General features: G+C 39.3%; 1 non-coding gene across 1 annotated transcript; it reads right to left on the reverse strand.

Moving 5' to 3' along the window:
- Positions 1-16,281: 16,281 nt before the first annotated feature.
- On the reverse strand, positions 16,282-16,445 carry LOC123945049. The gene has a single exon (XR_006818971.1). It is a non-coding gene; the product is annotated as a U1 spliceosomal RNA (small nuclear RNA).
- Between the last annotated feature and the right edge of the window lie 1,304 nt (positions 16,446-17,749).

A 17,749-nucleotide genomic window follows, 5' to 3' on the forward strand; every position in this document is an offset into this window, starting at 1 on the left:
CAGTTACCAGTGTTTTGATGGCTGGTGATTTAATAAATAGTAAGTATTTTTTCACTTTCGTATTTTGTTTCTCTTTATTTTTGGTGTGATACGTATACACCGTCCTGATTCGTTTTCAGTACCTAGTCATGTTGAGAGCCTCACAATTACCCAGGGAAATAATGTTGTTCTGTTGTCTCTGTGGTTTAGCCTCAAAAGCTAAAGCAAAAGCAGGGGTTAAGCAACCAGCTCAAGTCTTCATGATGACATTGCTTTTACAAAGAATGTCTTTTTTTTTTTTAATATTTATTTATTTGAGAGAGAGAGGGAGAGAAAGAGCATGAGAGGGGAGAAGGTCAGAAGGAGAAGCATGCTCCCTGCTGAGCAGGGGGCCCGATGTGGGACTCGATCCTGGGACTCCGGGATCATGACCCGAGCCGAAGGCAGTGGCTTAACCCACTGAGCCACCCAGGCGCCCCTTTACAAAGAATGTCTTAAAATTGTATCTTATGTATATTAAAGGGTGAAAATAAGTGTAACGTGGATACAGGGCATTGTTATTTATTTCTATATAAGGTAAAATGGCCTTACCCTTTTTCCATTTTTCTCCTTTGGACCACAGAACACAACTGCAGATGTGTGTGTTTTCACTGTATTTTGGAATGATAAACTGATATGAAAATATTTTAAATAGCATGCCAAAAATGTCTTCACTGAGCACAAAATGGACAAAGTCCAAATGTTAGTTTAAATTTCATATTATCTACCAATCTTCCCAGCAGAATCTGAAAGATGTTATTGTTTGAGTCACGTAGTTCCTCTGAATAATCTTTGCTTCGTAAACAGTTGGCAATCCAAACTCCGGATTTTTCCATTTAATGTTCAAAAGAAACTTGTTTTAAGATTGTTTTTAATCAGCATATTGGTCACCTTCTTTTTGGATCTCCCCCCCCCCCCCCCTTGGGCTTCACTTCTTGGTACTGGTGATTTTTTGACTTGCAACCTTAAACCGGTGTTCATTTTCTTCCTCCACATAGCAATTTCCCAGTCGCCCAGGCTTCCATCCCCCAGTTTCCTCTAAAACTGAGAATTAGTGGTTGTTTTTCCAAAAGCTGTAATTTTTACATTAACCTTGTTTCTTCTTTTAATTGGTGTTTTTCTCTCAGACAATGGTGGGGAGCTGGTGTGGTGTTCTTTATTTTGAGAATCCTATTTCAATGAAGCTTTCGTGAAATAAAGGCTGGAGAGGCAAATACGCCTTAAGGCTTCTGCCCATGGGGTGAATAAGAAAGAAGAAGGGGAAGAGAAAGGGGTATGGGAGGGAGCATGGGTAGCACGGCATTGTCCTCACCAATTCAGGAAGTAGAGACCAGTCAGAAGCCTTGGCCAAAGGGTTTCTTCACGTTTAAATATGAAGCCCTGTCGAGGACCCCCATAAAACCGAGTTGCTAAAAATGATCCCTCCCCTCCCCCTGCCCTGACCCCTTCTGGCCACTGGATCTGAGGACAGCTAAAGAGAATTTTCCTTCAACACATGCATGATCCACATTCAAGAGGAGAACCGATGGCTGAGAGAAAGTGACTATATTAAAATCCCTTTGAGGCAGATGAGTAGGTTTCCACATTTCTTATCTTTTGTTGGTTTTGCTCTCTGTGGGCTACTGTGGGACTCCCTCTGTCAGCATTAATTGGCTCCTCTTTTTCAATGTATTGCAGTTAAACGGTTTGTCTCTTGCAAGAAACTTAAAATAAGTCTTTTGAGGAGTGTTCCCCTCAGCTCGAGATGGTTTAGAAATAGAAAGTAGCATAAAGGAATAAGTCATATGGGATTTCAAATCTAAACCCCTTTTTATTTTGATTTGGACAAAGAAAATGGGCTAGAGAATTACAAGATTTAGGTCCCTTCTATTTGATCTTCAAATTTTAATTTACTTAACAAATTATAAGCATTCTTTCAAGTATGACAAATAATTGTTCCCATCTTAGTTCTCTCATTTTATACAAACTACAGCTGAAAGAAAATGTGCTAAATTTCTCTAAAATTTTCAATTTAAAAAAACCTGGATTTTTTCTATACTGTTGCAGTGTTTGAAAGTCAGTTTTTTCACCCCTTTTCTCCCTAGTTTCCATGGCTTTAAACCTCTGATGGTGTTAAGTTTAAAGATTATCTAATTTTAAGTATTGGTTTTTCTGCCTCAGTGTTTTATTTGATAAAATTCTGTTATTTTAAGCATGGTAATCTAATCAATAAAACATACTTTTACCAGATTACAATAATTAGAAGACATCATTTACAATAAAATCAACATAGGTCTATCTAGAAGTAAATATTTATGTAGAGAGAATGCTAATAATGCTTAGACACTGAGAAGAGTTTTTAAACTTTTGTTGCGGTCTAAGGTACATGCAAGAATAGTAGGTGTAGAACTCTATGAATTTTTACAAACTATTCTTACATAATCAGCACTCAGATCCAGAAGCAGAATATTATCAGCATTCCTCAAGCTACTCATTCTTCCACCTCAAGGGGTACTCCCTTCCTGTCTTCTGACAGCATGGAATAGTTTTGCCTCTTTTGGAACTTTCTATAAATTGAAACATTCCGTATGTACTATTCTGTGTCTGACTTCTTGTGCTCAACCTTTGCTGGTCAGATTTAGTCATGTTGTACATAATTGTTCTTTCATCTTCCTTCTGTCTTGAATACTCCTTGATTTATTTATCCATTCTGTTGTTGATGAATTGGGGGGTAATTTCTAGTTTGGGGTTCTGTTTTGGAAAAACCTCCAGTTCTCCTCCTGTGTCTTTCTCTTTTACTTTCACATAGAACACTTCACTTCTGGTCCCCATATGTGTGGGATTTTCCCCCACGCCAGGCAATTCTGTGACACCAGCTGGATGTCCTACCATTTAACTTAATTCTGACAGTATCTGCTTGGGGATAGCATCAGACACCACAGATTAATGGCTCAGTCTCATGAGGCTTCCTCTGCTCTCCCTCCCCCCCCAGCGGCCCCTGCCACCACACTTCAGGTCCAGTCACAAGTACTGTATCCCCAGGTTACCCATAACTTTTGTCCAACTTGGCTACAAATCAGAGGTTCCAGTGACTTCCTTCCTCCCTGTTGGATTTGATTATTTGCTAGGACAGTTCACAGAACTCAAGGGAAACACTTATATTTCCCAGTTTATTAGAGAATAGGACTAAGGAACAGATGAAGAGCTAGCTCAGGGCCAGCTTAGACAAGGTTCCAGGTATAGGAGCTTCAGTCCCCATGGAGCTGGGGTACATTGCCCTCCTCATATGTAGATGTCTTCACCAACCTGGAAACTCTCCAAACCCTGCACTTCGGGGAGTTCATGGAGGCTTCTTCATGTAGGTCTGTCAGTCACTCACTGTCTTCAGCCCCTCTTTCCTCTCTGGAGAAGTTAGGGAGAGGCAGAGCTGAAAATTCCAAGCTTCCAGTCAAGGCTTCAGTACTTCTGGTCACCAGGCCCCTCTTCAGAAACCTACCCAGGGGCCCACCCAGAGCTGCTTCATTAGAACTAGAGATGCTCCTTGTGCTCTCGTCACTTAGGAATTTGCAGGGGTTTCAGGAGCCTGAATCAGGGTCTGAGAACAAAGACCAGGTATTATAAGAGATATTCCAAGGACTCTTCTCATTTAGGAAATTATAAGGCTTTTAGGAGCATTTTTCCAGGAACTAAAACTAAGAGCAGACATATATATATATATACATATGTGTATATATATGTATGTATACTTAGCATATATATATTTCTATTATCTCCCAGATCCATACAGATCATGTGCATGAACAATCTAGTATATGACTTTTGGTTAATAGGTTGATGTATTTCTGTCGGGGACTTCCTGAAGGAGGAGACGTTGGGTCACAGGGCACACGTGTTGTGTGGATGAGACACTGCTAGTTCCCTCCCATGGTTGTACCAGTCCACAGCCAGCCCCACCAGCAGTGACCGAGAACTGAGCCACATGGAGCCTGGCACTTGGTCTTTTCTGTCCTTTACATTTTAGTCACGCTAGACAATGTGTAGTGGCCTCATGCTGTTTTAATTTGCATTTTCCTAAAGACCACTGTGCTAAATGTAAAAGCACACGGCCACAACCATCAAATCCTCCTAACAATTTGTACTAATGACAACACTGGGCTTCGGTGGATTTGTGATTTCCTCAGATTCACTCAGCTCAGCTGTGGTAAACCAGAATGAGGTTTTGCTCACGAATGTGGCACATAATAATGAAACTATAGAGTCAAAAGGGCTTTTGAGACCATGTCATCCAAAAGTTTCTCGCAGGTGAAGAAGTTAAGGCCCAGACAGTTGGACACATTAATCATTTCGGACATCACAGTTCTTTTGGTTTTGTCTGGTGACATGGTTTGATTCTAGGTTCTCCCACCTCCCAGCTGTTTGGCTGAGTCAAGTCATCTGCCTTTTTGAGCATCTATTGTTTAATGAGGGCTGTATGAATACAACAGTGTTTTCTTATGTGTTTATAGCCATCCAGAAGACAAATATGATAAAAACTACAATTTTCTGTGGTTTATAGCTGTGAAAGAATTAAGTGGTCTTCCGTGGCCCATCTCCCTTCCTTCGGTACCGTGAATGTTGGTCTGCAGCTAGACTCAGCTGCTGACATTCCAGTAGTCTACTGGGTAGATCCACTCCCGTACCCATAGGCACCTCAGCTTCCATGTTTTCTACCTTAGTTAACATCACTGGTCTTCACCCCTTGTCCAAGCTACATTCCTGTCCCCTCCACTCCACTGCATTCCCCCAGGCCAAGTGTTTATCCCCATAGCACTTTCTATCAAAACAGGTTTCCAAGAGGGTCTGTGGTTCCAGTCTCTTTCCCCACCAGTCTGTCCTTTGCAATCTTGCAGACTTTATCTTTCATTATCATAAGATCCTGCCATAATCTTGACATAATAAAATAAAAACATCTTCTATGACTTTCCATGGACAATGAGATGACATTGAGATCCATAGCTTGGCATTCAAGGTTTTTAATATCTGGCACCTGCCTGTTTGCACATCTGAGTTTCTTTCCTGTTGCTCATTTTGCTTTGCTCCTTCACCTCCACGTCCCACCACAGACCCTACCAACTTGTTGCCCATGTTCCACTCCCTGCATGAGACCTTAGTACTCTCATTCGTCTGCAAGAAACTGCTGAGCCGGAATGTCCTTTTCTTCTACACCAGTTAAGTTCCTACTGATTTCCTCATCCACGAAGTCTTTTCCTATCCTCCCTTCTATTGTTCGAGGTCATCTTCCCCTTCTCATCTCTATTTCCCCGTTCATCATCACAAAGTTCTACTGCAACATTTCTCACACGGCACCCTAGCTATTTGCTCCTGCACCTAGCTTTCCTGCTTCTTAAGCTCATCGGCCATCAGGATTGGATCTGTCCGCCTCCACATTTCCTGTGCTGGATGAACAGAGATGCTCAGTGTGCATTTCTTGCATGTACAAAGGAATTTATCGAATACGAGGAGGCAAGAAGAAATTCAGGCTTTCCTTAGTGGCAGAATACTGAGATACAATTTTCCTCCTTTCTTATTAATATGCTCCAGTTTCATTTCTTTGCTTTTCTTGTCATCAATATATTTTTTTAACTAGATGTTTGCAATGATGGCACTTTTACATGCAATTTAAGTGCATCTATTTGCAATTATGGCATCTTGAATCCAAGGATTTGCATGGGACTACTTGAGGCTTTAAATTGAATATTATAGATGAATTTCCTGAAATCAAATTTATCTTTAAAAAAATAGAAGCCGAGAGAGTTGCCAAGTGGAGTGCGTTTAATGGAGTACACTCTCTTTGTTGCCTCGTTTAATTTTGGTCTGTTCCTCTCAGTTTCCATTTTGCAGTGTGTAAAACTGATACATTAAGCTAATTATGGAACAGTCAGAATGTGATTGATCATAACGTTGCTTTTAGAAAAACCCGGGAAACATTTTTAAAAATCTGGCACATGAAAAAACCCAAAATATATTTTTAAATTAAAATAATATAATGCCCAGGTGAAACAAATGAAAACCTACAAATAAATCTTCCCTGAAATAGAAATCCCCAGATAGTTTATGAGCCCTTTCCTAGAAAATAAAAAATTATAAAAGAATCAATTACTCATAAATGTATAAATGTTTCACCTTTTCCTTAAGGTATTTTATGTGGACACAGTCATCACTCAAAAATTTAGCTTTTAATTTAACCTTTAAAACCTAAGATTGCTGATTTTTAAAAATGCTGCTCTAAGAATACATTATAACAACAAGGTAGTGGCCCTCTCAAACTGGCCAAGTCTCCCTGGCATTGTTTACAATAATTAAGTAAACAAGAATGCACTAGAAAACGTTCATGTTAGTTTTCCAAAATGCTTTTCATTTCACAACATTCCAGATCTATATGGAATTTCTAAAGAATAGAAATATGCCGAACAAAGAAAAGGAACATTTTGAGGCCAGTCACAAAAAGAAAAATTAATAAGGATTAAACATTTTTCACACTTTGTTCCAAAGTGCATATTTTGATTTTGTTCTCACTTAAGTAATGCTAAATTATAGTATGAAGCCCACGTTAGTAACTACTCTTCAATAGCCTCATTATCCAGGATTACTGGCATTAAATACTAAATTAGCATTAGCTGACTGCTATTGTTTATAAATTCATTTTTTTTTTCTGTTTCTGGGAGTTCTATGAATTACATTGTGTAATCCCCTGTCTCTCAGGGGACAGAGTGTTACAGTGAACAGAGCTGTGGCCTAGAAACTGAAGACAGAATCAGAATGTGATTTGCTACCCAGTGGCTCTGTGACCTTAGATAAGTCACTCGATTTGTGTCCTCTCCTTTTTGAAGGCATTGATTGGAACTGGATGCTGTGTGAGTTCTGTCCTAATTCTAACATTTAATGTGGGGGAAGCAGGCTCCCTGCTGAGCAGAGAGCCCAATGCAGGGACCCAGGTCCTGAGATCCCAGGACCCTGAGATCATGACCTGAGCCAAAGGCAGAGGCTTAACCCACAGAGCCACCCAGGTACTCCTTAATGACTCTTTTTGAGCCCATACTAGGGAGGATGATGGCTTATGCCCCTGTGTAGTCCTTTCTCTCACATTTCTTTATTAAATACTCTTCTAGCTGAAAGTGACTAAATTCATCTCCAACAACCCAAAGCCAAAAAGACACTTGATTGGCTCCTAAAATTGAAAATCCAGGGGTAGATCTAGGTCTCAAAGTCTGGAGGGGTCCAAGAGCTCCAAATGTATCCTTAAAATCTAGTTTCTAAGTGTTTTTTCTCAGCTCTGCATTCCCACGATTGGCCTCATTCTAGGCAGGCTCCCTTCAGGCCATTCTCTGCCAACTCCAGAACACCTCATCTTCACAGCAAGCTACACTGGTAGGGAACAAAAACTTTTATTTGCCGCAGAAGTCCTGAGTGGCCGGCCAGGTCTGAGTCATGCCCTCTCTTGGGGTGTTAGGGGGTGAGTGAAGGTGGGGATGGTGGGGCGTTTCCACATGAACGGAATGACGGTTCTTCAAAGTCACCGGGGTGCAGCTTGCAGAACAGGGGAAGTGGATGCCAAACAGACAAGAGTAACAGGTGTCCTTGTGCAACTTCACCATTTGGGTCATTTCTCATCTGAAAGCTTTCCCCGTCCACGCCTGCTTTCTCCCCTTTTCCCCATTACAGGTGTGAGCTCTCCCAGTGACCCTGGTCCATTCTTACCTCTGTCTCAGTGTCTGTGTCCTGGAAGGCCCAAGCTAATGAGAAGATAGGGTTTGGGCCTGGATTATTCAGTATGGATTATGTCGCAATGAGAACCCCCACCTTGGGGGGTAAGCAGGGCACACATAGTCCTTGGCACAAGGACTCCCTCACTGAAGCCTTCACGGTGACCAGAGACAATGTGGCAATGGAGGGCAACACCCTGATTGCAACAGTGATTCAGGACTTTGAAAAATGTGGAGCAGGGAATGGGTTGAGAGTAATGCATATAAGAACGGTGCATTTCACTTGCTGTCATTAGGCTGAATTGAAACACTATAGAAGAATAATGAAAAGCTAAGGGCAATTACCAAACTGAAAACTAAGAGAGAAGTCCCAGGGACCTCTTTGGCAGCTTCAAAATCAGCATCTACTTTGTGCAAGAGGAAAGCAGAGAAAGTAAAAACCAAATAAAACAAAACTAAAACAAACAAAACCCCCTCAACGCTGGAGTTAGAATCACTGAGCTTTGGATGATTTGGTGCTCAGCGGAGGTAAGTCTCATGATCAGAGCACTTGCTGGGAAGATCGGGAAGCCTGACATAGGATGTGGGGGCATCAGAATAGATATCTCTAAATATTTAGGTTCCCCAAACCTCTGAAACTTCAGAGACTGCATGGGGGCTGGTCCATCCCTGTTAAGAGCTAGAAGTTTCCCCATGTGGAAAGACTGCAGTCTTCTTCCTAGCAAGGCAATGGCGGGGCGGTAGTAGGAGGGGTGGGGAGTGGAGTTTCCCCTAAAAATCTGCCACCTCCACTTCTGGCTGTCCTGCTGATGACTGGGATCAACTTTTAGCACAGTCCAGCTAGAGATGTGTTGAGCCTGACAATAGAGAAAGCAATTATATCTTAAATTTGCTACACAAACTAGTAAGTGTACTCCAGCAGAAGCAGGGGAAGTACCCTGGGGTTGGATTTTGAAGGTGCTTGACCAAGGGATGAGAGCATAAGACTGGATAAAGGAGATTTGGCTGGGTACTCTTAGGGGTACTCTGTTGCAATATAGAATTTCACCTTAATGAGAACCTCAAGACATGATATGCAACTTTGGATCTGGCAAATGTATTTGTTACTTTCTAGCCTAATCAAGAAAGATGAACAGAAACAGTTCACCTTGGTGTACATGGGCAGGACAACAATATCCATTCACAATTTTGCCCAGGGGTGATATAAATTATGTCATAATAGAGTCCTAAGAGATCTTGACCATCCAGTATCCTTCAGAATATCACTTTATCCATTGCATTGAGGATATGATGCAGAGTAAGAGGCGGCTAGCATACCAAAAGTCTTGGTAAGACACATGTGCTCCAGAGTACAGGAAATAAACCACATGACTATAATAGGACCTCATCATATCACTACAACTTTAGAAACTCAGTAGTCAGAGACATTCTAGGACATCCCTTAAAAGGAGGGGAAAAAAGAAATACTGCTTCTTGTATACCCTACAGCAAAGAAAAAAGCATGATGCCTGGTAAGTTTCTTCGGATTCTGGAGGCAACACATTCCATACTTAGGAATACCACTTCAGCCCAGATATGAGAAGGCAGGGCTCTAAGGTCAGTCCAGAGCGCATGTGCAAGCCGCCCTGCTGCTTGGACAGTTTGATCAGGCCAACTCCCTCATTCTGAAGATGTCAGTGGTGGAAAAGATACAGTGGAGTTTATGGCAAATCCCATTTGGTGAATCTCGACACAGGACTCTGGGGTTCTAAAGTGCAAGCTGTCTGCAGCAGAGAAATACAAACTTTTGAAAAGCCATCAAGACCAGAGAAGTGATGACTGAGGACAACTTAAATGAAGAGTACAGAAGGGCAAGGATGAACACGAGTTGCAAAAAGGATGGTAGCTTTCTGTTAGGAAGAGAGACCCACAGGAGTCTGGGGGACGGGGTGGGGAGGACTGTAAAAACACGGAGAAGTTGATCCATATGGCACAAGGGTGGCCTGGGGCCACCATAGAAATGTACTGCTTGGATCTCCATTCAGAAAGAACTTGCTGTTCGGTTTCAAGGAATGAAGATGGCTGACAGACTCTGGAGGCAGTGCATTTGGAATATGACACAACTTTTGAACCACGGCCACACTCTTCCCTGGGGGTCCTCAGTGACTAAGCAATGTGGGGCGATCAGGGCCTGACCACTTCTGCCCAACACAGGGTTCTCCCCATATTTCACAGTCTGAGACGCTCCCTGACCAATCCTCCCCATCCCCCCACTTTCCTTTCACTAATCTCATATTTCTATCTTCCTGGTCTAAGGGCTTTCCTTACCAAACCCTGCTTCTTTTCTCTTGATCTGTCATGAACATTATAACCATCCCCATCCCACACACCCCTTAAAACCTCTTGCACTCCTATCTTTATCTAAGCATTGAATTCCCAGTGAGTAATAACTAACGAAATAAATTGGCAAAATTCTTTTTTTTTTTTAAGATTTATTTATTTATTTATTTGACAGAGATCACAAGTAGGCAGAGAGGCAGGCAGAGAGAGAGGAGGAAGCAGGCTCCCTGCTGAGCAGAGAGCCTGATGCGGGGCTCGATCCCAGGACCCCGGGATCATGACCTGAGCCAAAGGCAGAGGCTTTAACCCACTGAGCCACCCAGGTGCCCCTAAATTGGCAAAATTCTGATTTGGGCTAAAGTCTACATTGCCAACCAGCTTCAAGATCACTTGGCCTTTCCTCCAGTTTAGTTCACAGAACTTGTTCATCAGTGCCCAGAGACACTGACTCTGGGAACTTTGCTTCAGTAACTTTCACCATAGCCTCATTTTCTAGAACTCTATTGCAAAGCCAAAACTCTGTGATAAAGAGACTGGGCTATAATTTCAGCTCCAGGAACCCTTTCTTTACTATTTGTTACATTTGTAGGAAAATACAATTTAGTCTTCTTTGCTCCCTTTCTGTTATATTTTGCAACAGGTTCTGCCCAAGGTGTTGCTAATGAGATGGTGAGAAGGGCATCCATACCACACAAGGGCAAGTGTATGCATGAGAACAAGGGCTACTTTGATTGTTAAGCATTGCTTTGTGTCCTCATGGCCTATGTTTCTCACCATATCCTGATGTTCAAGTCTCCAAATATTATTCTGAATTATTTTTTAGTTTCTTCCTCTGTCTCAACAATACCACTATAAGAACTTTCAAGCTAGTTTTCCCCCCTGCCTCCGTCCGATACTGAGAAGGAACACTTATTTTAAGAGGGATCTGGTCTCCTTTTTCTTACCCTCTCATTTTTTCCCACTCGTTTTAGACTTTTCTGTAACTTTTATTAAGCTATCTTTGAGTTCAGAAGGCTGAGAGAATTTTTCTTTTAAAAAAGAAAGCTTGCCTATGAGCCAGTTTTATATTTTTCCCCAAGCACTCAACAGCCTAATCTTTTTCCCATTTAAAATGAGAAAGAGTTTAGCAAGAAATTGACTTGATGTTAGGACAGGAACTTCGGGAAGCTCTAATCTCAGTGACAGCTTTAACAAACCAATCCCGCTCTCTGGCCTCCTACATATGGAACAGGACCTGCTCCTTCTGGCCCTCCAGGTAGGAAAGGAGGTCACTAACGCATGTTTGGGAGGGCTCTGTATTCTCTCTTTCTGTGGGTTTTCCCTTCTGCGCTTTCAGGATCTTAAGTCTTTGCAATATATTCCTTTCTCTCTTGGAAGCAGAAGAATTTAGAAAGGGAATCGTTCTTGGGTTGCCTTTGAAATATTTCAAAAAACAGTTTCCGTTTTACTATTGGCGCAGCTCCCAAATTGGTGATATTTGGAAATGTATGGAAATTAGGAGTCTGTAAAGGACTGTCTTGTTTTCTGCTTTCTCTTTTCATGGGAGGAAACTAAGGACACACATTTTTTAGGTTAAGAAGAGAGACTCTGGCCTCAGGAAAAAAATACTATCCTAATTGTCTTTAATGTCATTTAGTGGTCACCAATAGTAATCTTCAGACTTTAGGGTACATCACAGTAATCTGGAAGACATGTTAAAACACAGCTTCCCAGGCCCCACTCTCAGAGGATTTTATTCAATAGGTGGGGCTTGAGGATTTGAATTTCAGACAGACAGTCTGAAGACAGACACTCAACCAACTAAGCCACCGAGGCACCCCGAGGCATGTTATTTTAGACTATGACAGCAAACTCGAATTTTTTGATTCATACTATTCCCAAATCCATGTGATATCATCAATAATAGTTCCCACCTAGAAGTATGTTTGCATGTCAGGAGCTGGGCTAACTACTTTATTGTTTGCCTTAATTCATCCTTACAACAACCCTATGAAGTTGGCTTTTCCAGCTTTACAGTTACCTGTTTGTTGCTATCTCCTGTCACCTATAATGAAAGCTCCCTTAGCAGCAGCTTTGTTTTATATCCTGCTGTAGAACCACTTATTAAAAGAATACGTGGCATATAGTAGGTGCTCAAGGAGTATTGAAATAAATTTATGTATCAATGAAAGGAAATGAATGAAAGCAACTCTTCCCTGAGAGGTTAGGTCATTTCCCTCCAGTCCTTGGCCATGCTAAAAATCCAGGTTCTCTCACCCAAGTTGTTCCTCTCCTGACCCTTAGCATATACTTCAGAATATGGACCTTTGTAAACCATTTTTAATTATCTGAGTTTCTCTATAACTTTCAAATGGTAACAATTAAAAAGAAATTTGGAATTTAGAGAAGAGTTCAAAATAAGCTTGAGTTGAAAGTAAGAGAGTCTTAGCAGGGAATGTTTGGGGGGAACAAGTCATTTCATAGCCGTATCTTGCCTTTGTGCAGAACCAGATGGTAAGGATATCTGAGATCACCCAAAGTGGATTCTCCCATCCTCAAACTCTTGAAGGCCTGCAGCCTTTCTCTCGATGAAAGGTATGGGTGAGCCTTGCTAGAGTTCTTGTTTCCTCTAAATCCTACAAAGTGTCAACATAGTGATGGGATAATTTCAATCCTTGATACCTCTTCCTCTATTCTGAATATGAGTCAAAGAACAACAGATGATCACATTACTATTGAATAAACAATATTTGCACATGTGTCTAGGTTTTATTCAGCCATGGATCAAATGAAAATTACACCTCGCAATATAAAATTTCTTATTATACTGGAATACTTAAAAATGTGTCATCTTCCCATTAAAAAAAGAAAACAAATATCATCATATTTTATTCCTATATCCTTTTCTCTTTGGCTTCAATGGCCAGAATGCATTTTAGCTTCCTTTGTGAATACTTCAGAATGTGGTAATAACTAGGTTTTAGATACTATTCGAAACTAATCCTCATAAACTTCAATGAAGACTTACTTCTCTGGATTTGTTTGTCTCCTAATGTCAAGTAGATATCTGAGTTGAACTGTCTCCTTCTTCTACAGTAATGAAACTCTTGATTTTTATCTGGCCCCAACTCTATAATATAGACTTCATTTCCAAATTTATCTTGCAGCCATTTTGACCATGTGAGTAAATTTTGCTAACTGAGTTGTAAGGGTAGTATGTATCACTTCTAAAGCATGTTCTTCAGAGAAAGATCCATGCCCTTCTCTCTCTTAACTCTGGTACTTTCATCCTGCTGTGTGCAATGTGGTTGGGTAAGTGATCATCTTGGACAGCATTGGCATGGTAGAGAAGATGGAAGGAGCCCAGGTCCCTGCACAACAAATTGGGTCCATCTGTCTTGGACTAGCTCCTTCCAAAAGTTTACATGAGAGAGAAATACTTCTACCTGATATAAGCAATTATTAACTTTGGTTTTTGTTATACAAAGCTGAAGTGATTTTATATACAGTTTATTGTACTTCTATAATGTTCAATTTTTTTTTTAGAAAAAAATAAAGATGAGGAAATGATAATAAGCCAAGATCCTTGGTAACAAGGCAATTTCCAAGTGAAAATACTTTTATCATTCTCCAAAATAAAACTAAATAAGATTGGCAAAACTTTCAAATTTGAGCAATTGGTTTAGATGTTTTCCCTCATAAAATTGGTAATGAATCTTCCTCAAATCTGTAGTTATCTTTGGCTTTGACCACACAAATCACTTTTTAGAAGGGATGATTTCTCAGTCAAAATAAATAAAATTAAAGCAGAGTTTTAAGTGTTTTAGCTTCAGGCAGGAATACACAGATAACATTTCTGATAACATCCTTTCTTGATTCCCTTGAGGCACAAACACTGGGATGTCTCTGTAAATAAGTCAGCCAAGAAGCTACTTCTTCTGGAACTTTCATCAAATATATATCTGACAGTGGAGATATAATTCTTGAACAAGATTATTTTAAATTATATATTAAATGATTAATTCTTCAGTAGTTTATCATCTCTTTGAGATGGGCCTTTGATTATGAATCACTAGTAACAAGCAGTGATTTAACTTCAAAATGTTCAGTTACCTCCTCCCACTTGGTCTGTATCTTGAGCAGCTGTCCAGGGTACTTAAACAAAATTAATTACTGTAAATACTTAAATTACAATTTTTTTTCCTTTTGTTTTCTAGATTGGGAGTCTTGAGATAGCAAAGCTGATTTTCACAATGACTCAGTTTTTCCATTTTGAGCAAGACTTTGAATAATGATAAAGAATAATGATAAACAATAAATAAATATTTGTGATTGGTTATGTAAACCATGTTAGAAAGATTGTACAACACTTGGAAAGCAGTGTTATGATGCTTTGCTTATGGTATAGAGATAATATAATTAAAGATTATATCTATAAAATTATGAAATTAAGGGACATTGATTCCAACAGTCCCCTAGTGAAAAATTTCTTCATCTGAATTCTTAGAAGGTGGTCATCTTGTTCTGCTAAAATACTTCCCAAGTAGGGGAAATTCAGTACCTCCACAAGTGGTCCTTTATAGTTTCTGTATAATAGAAAACATCTTTCTCTATGAAACTTTATCTAGCTCCTTATATGTTTCATCTTTCCCATCCTTCTGGAGCGTCATTCTGATTTCTGTTTTCTCAAACTTTTTTTAAATTAAAAAAAAATTTTTTTTGGAGAATAGGGGGAAAATGAACTTTCTGGTCCTAGATCTTCAACATTAAGTATTTGAATTGCTTAGCTCCAAACTGTGCCCACTTCCTGGATGACAGTATAAGAAAACAAAGTACCTATTTCTGACTTCTATTCAAAATCAAAATTCTAATATAATCATAATAATCCATTCATGATTTGAGAGGAAAGAAATACATAATTATAGAGTGTAGTTTCTCCCTTTAAAAAATATAGCAAATGAAGAGTTTAAACTTTTCCTTTTATTTATCTGTCATAATAACAACAACTTGAGACTTGCTTACTATTAAAATGGTTGTCTTCTAAGGGTAGGCTGAGGACTTTTGCAGCGTATCCATGAAGTCATATTATTTTACAATAATACTAAGATGTTATTTGTCTTCTTCACTGTGGACATCTGAATTGATGGTGCAAAGCAATGGTGAGTAAAATGGTGTTAGCATGGATCAAGACCAAGCACCAGGCTGTCCTAGTAGTCATTATGTTCTTTCCTGCTACACTATTCACAGTCAAGATCTGCCAGTATCATTGAAGAATGCCCTTGATGAAGCAGTTAGAATTATTAACTTTATTCAGTCTGGACCCTTAAACACATATCTTTAAAATATTCTTTCTGATGAAATGGGAAGTACACATAAAACATTTTGCTGCTATATATATACATATATATATATTTGTGTCATTCCTTGAGTTATGAGCTGAACTAGCCATTTTTTTTTTCATGGAGCACAATTTATCCTTGAAAGAATAACTGACATACGATGGTTATTCAGATTTGGGTATTTAGCAGACTTTTTCTTAAAAATGAATAAAATGCCATCTATCACTTTGAAGGTACAACTGATGGTATTAGGTTGCCGATAATAATATTTGAGATTCCGAGTGAAAATTAGTATTTAGGAAACTTGTATTTGCTTTTGTGAGCTTGACAGCTTTCCAGTATGTAAAGATGTTACTGATCAGTTTGGTAGTGATCTTAGTAAATGTGATTGTTTAATATTGTGCAATGAAATGTGTTAAAACTCGGAAGATTTGTATAATACAGTTAAAGTGTTTTAAAAATTATTACCGCTTGATGACACAAAGTCATGGATGCACCAAAAAAATTTGTAGTCCGATGGATTTCAATGATTAAAACATAAAACATTTCTTAATATAATTCCAGATTCTTCATTACAGCTAACTTTTAAGAAATTACTACTTATTGAGTGTTAGTGTAATAACAAAGAAGAATATCCACAATTATTAATTCTTGAGTAATCACACACCTCTCTGTGAACTGAATTATCTTTGCATACGTTAACCAAAACCACACACTATAACAGATTGATTGCAAAAGAGATATGGGAGTCTGACTGTCTTATACTAAGCTAGATATTTGAAAAAAACAAAAATATAAAACAATATCACTCTTTTTTTTAGGGAGGGAAGAAATAGTTAATTTTTTAATTCAAAAATGTTATTTACATTAACGTGTAATAAGTTTATCTTTTTTTTTTTTTTTTTCAGGGGAAAGCGCGAACGCAGTCCCCCACTACCACAAATTATGCAGTCGAGTTTCCCACATTTGGGGAAATCGCAGGGGTCAGCACATCCGGAGTGCAATGGATAAGCCTCGCCCTGGGAAAACCACCTTCGTGATCACGGTATCTCCCCTGCCAGGTAAGTATTATCTTTTTTTTTTTTAAATCATTTTTAAATGACTTGATGGGGCATCTGGGTGGTTTAGTAGGTTAAGCCTCTGACTCTTGATTTTGGCTCAGGTCATGATCCCAGGGATCCAGCCCCACATGGGGCTCTGTGCTGAGTGTGGGACCTGCATGAGATTCATGAGGTTCTCTCCTCTCCCTTTCCCTTTATCCTTACCCTGCTGGCATAAGCTCTCTCTCTCTCTCAAATAAATAGATAAATCTTCAATAGTATTGTATTTACACCTAGTGAAACTCTTATTTTATGCCTTTACATATCTTGCACATGATTAATGCCAGAATTTTACTGTCCTTTGTGTAAAGCAGAACATTAAGTTTTACCAAAAATGTACCAAACTCTGGGGAACACTTGAAATATTTTTATGTTACCTTTCTTGACTTTGATAAAAAAATTAATCACTCATAATTGCAAGTATATTGTTCTAGAGTTTAGAATAAATAACACTTTAGACTTGTCAGCATTCATAAATAGAACATGTAAATATTGCATGACTTACCTGGGTAATTATCAGGACCTTTCTCATCTCCAAGGAAGAGATCTTGGAAAATGATTTAGAGATTGTTCTTATGTCGATGGATGACCACTTTTCACTGAGTAATTAACATAAGTCAGACACTGTCCTAAGCATTTACACATTTTATGTCAATTAATCCCTATAACAATCCTTTGAGAACCATATCACTAGTTTTCCAAAGAAAGGTATTGAGTCTTGGGAGCAATAAAAAAAAAAAAATTGCCTGAAGTTGTTCAGCATGTAAAAGGTAGAGCTGTATTCAGATCCAGAGTGCATGATTCTCACCCCAAGCTCCTGACAATGTTTTATTCCTCTTTCATTTGGCTGAGCTCCTAACCCCACAATGCCACTTTTGTCCTTTTCACACGAATCTATTGTTGCCCTTAAGATACTTTGTTGCAATTTATTTCTTTATGTATTTACCTCTGCTAATAAACTTTTTGTTCCCTCAAGAAGGAACCATGTCTGAGTTCCCACCACACAGGACACATGCATTTTTGCTGGGTTGAATTAATACCGGGTGAGGTTGTGGAACCCAAAAGAGTTTAAATAACTTGCCCTGACCACTCAATCATTGTGTAGCCTCAGGATCTGAATCCAGTTCACCCATCATAACTTTCTATGATAAACATTGCAGGTAAATGCTTCTCAAATATGGTGCACAGACCAACTACATCAGTATCATTTAGGAATTTGTCAGAATTACAAATTTTTAGCACCCCCCCCCTTATTGGATAAGATCTTGTAAAG

The sequence above is a fragment of the Meles meles genome, chromosome 6, assembly GCF_922984935.1.
Source record: "Meles meles chromosome 6, mMelMel3.1 paternal haplotype, whole genome shotgun sequence".
Classification (NCBI taxonomy): Eukaryota; Metazoa; Chordata; class Mammalia; order Carnivora; family Mustelidae; genus Meles; species Meles meles.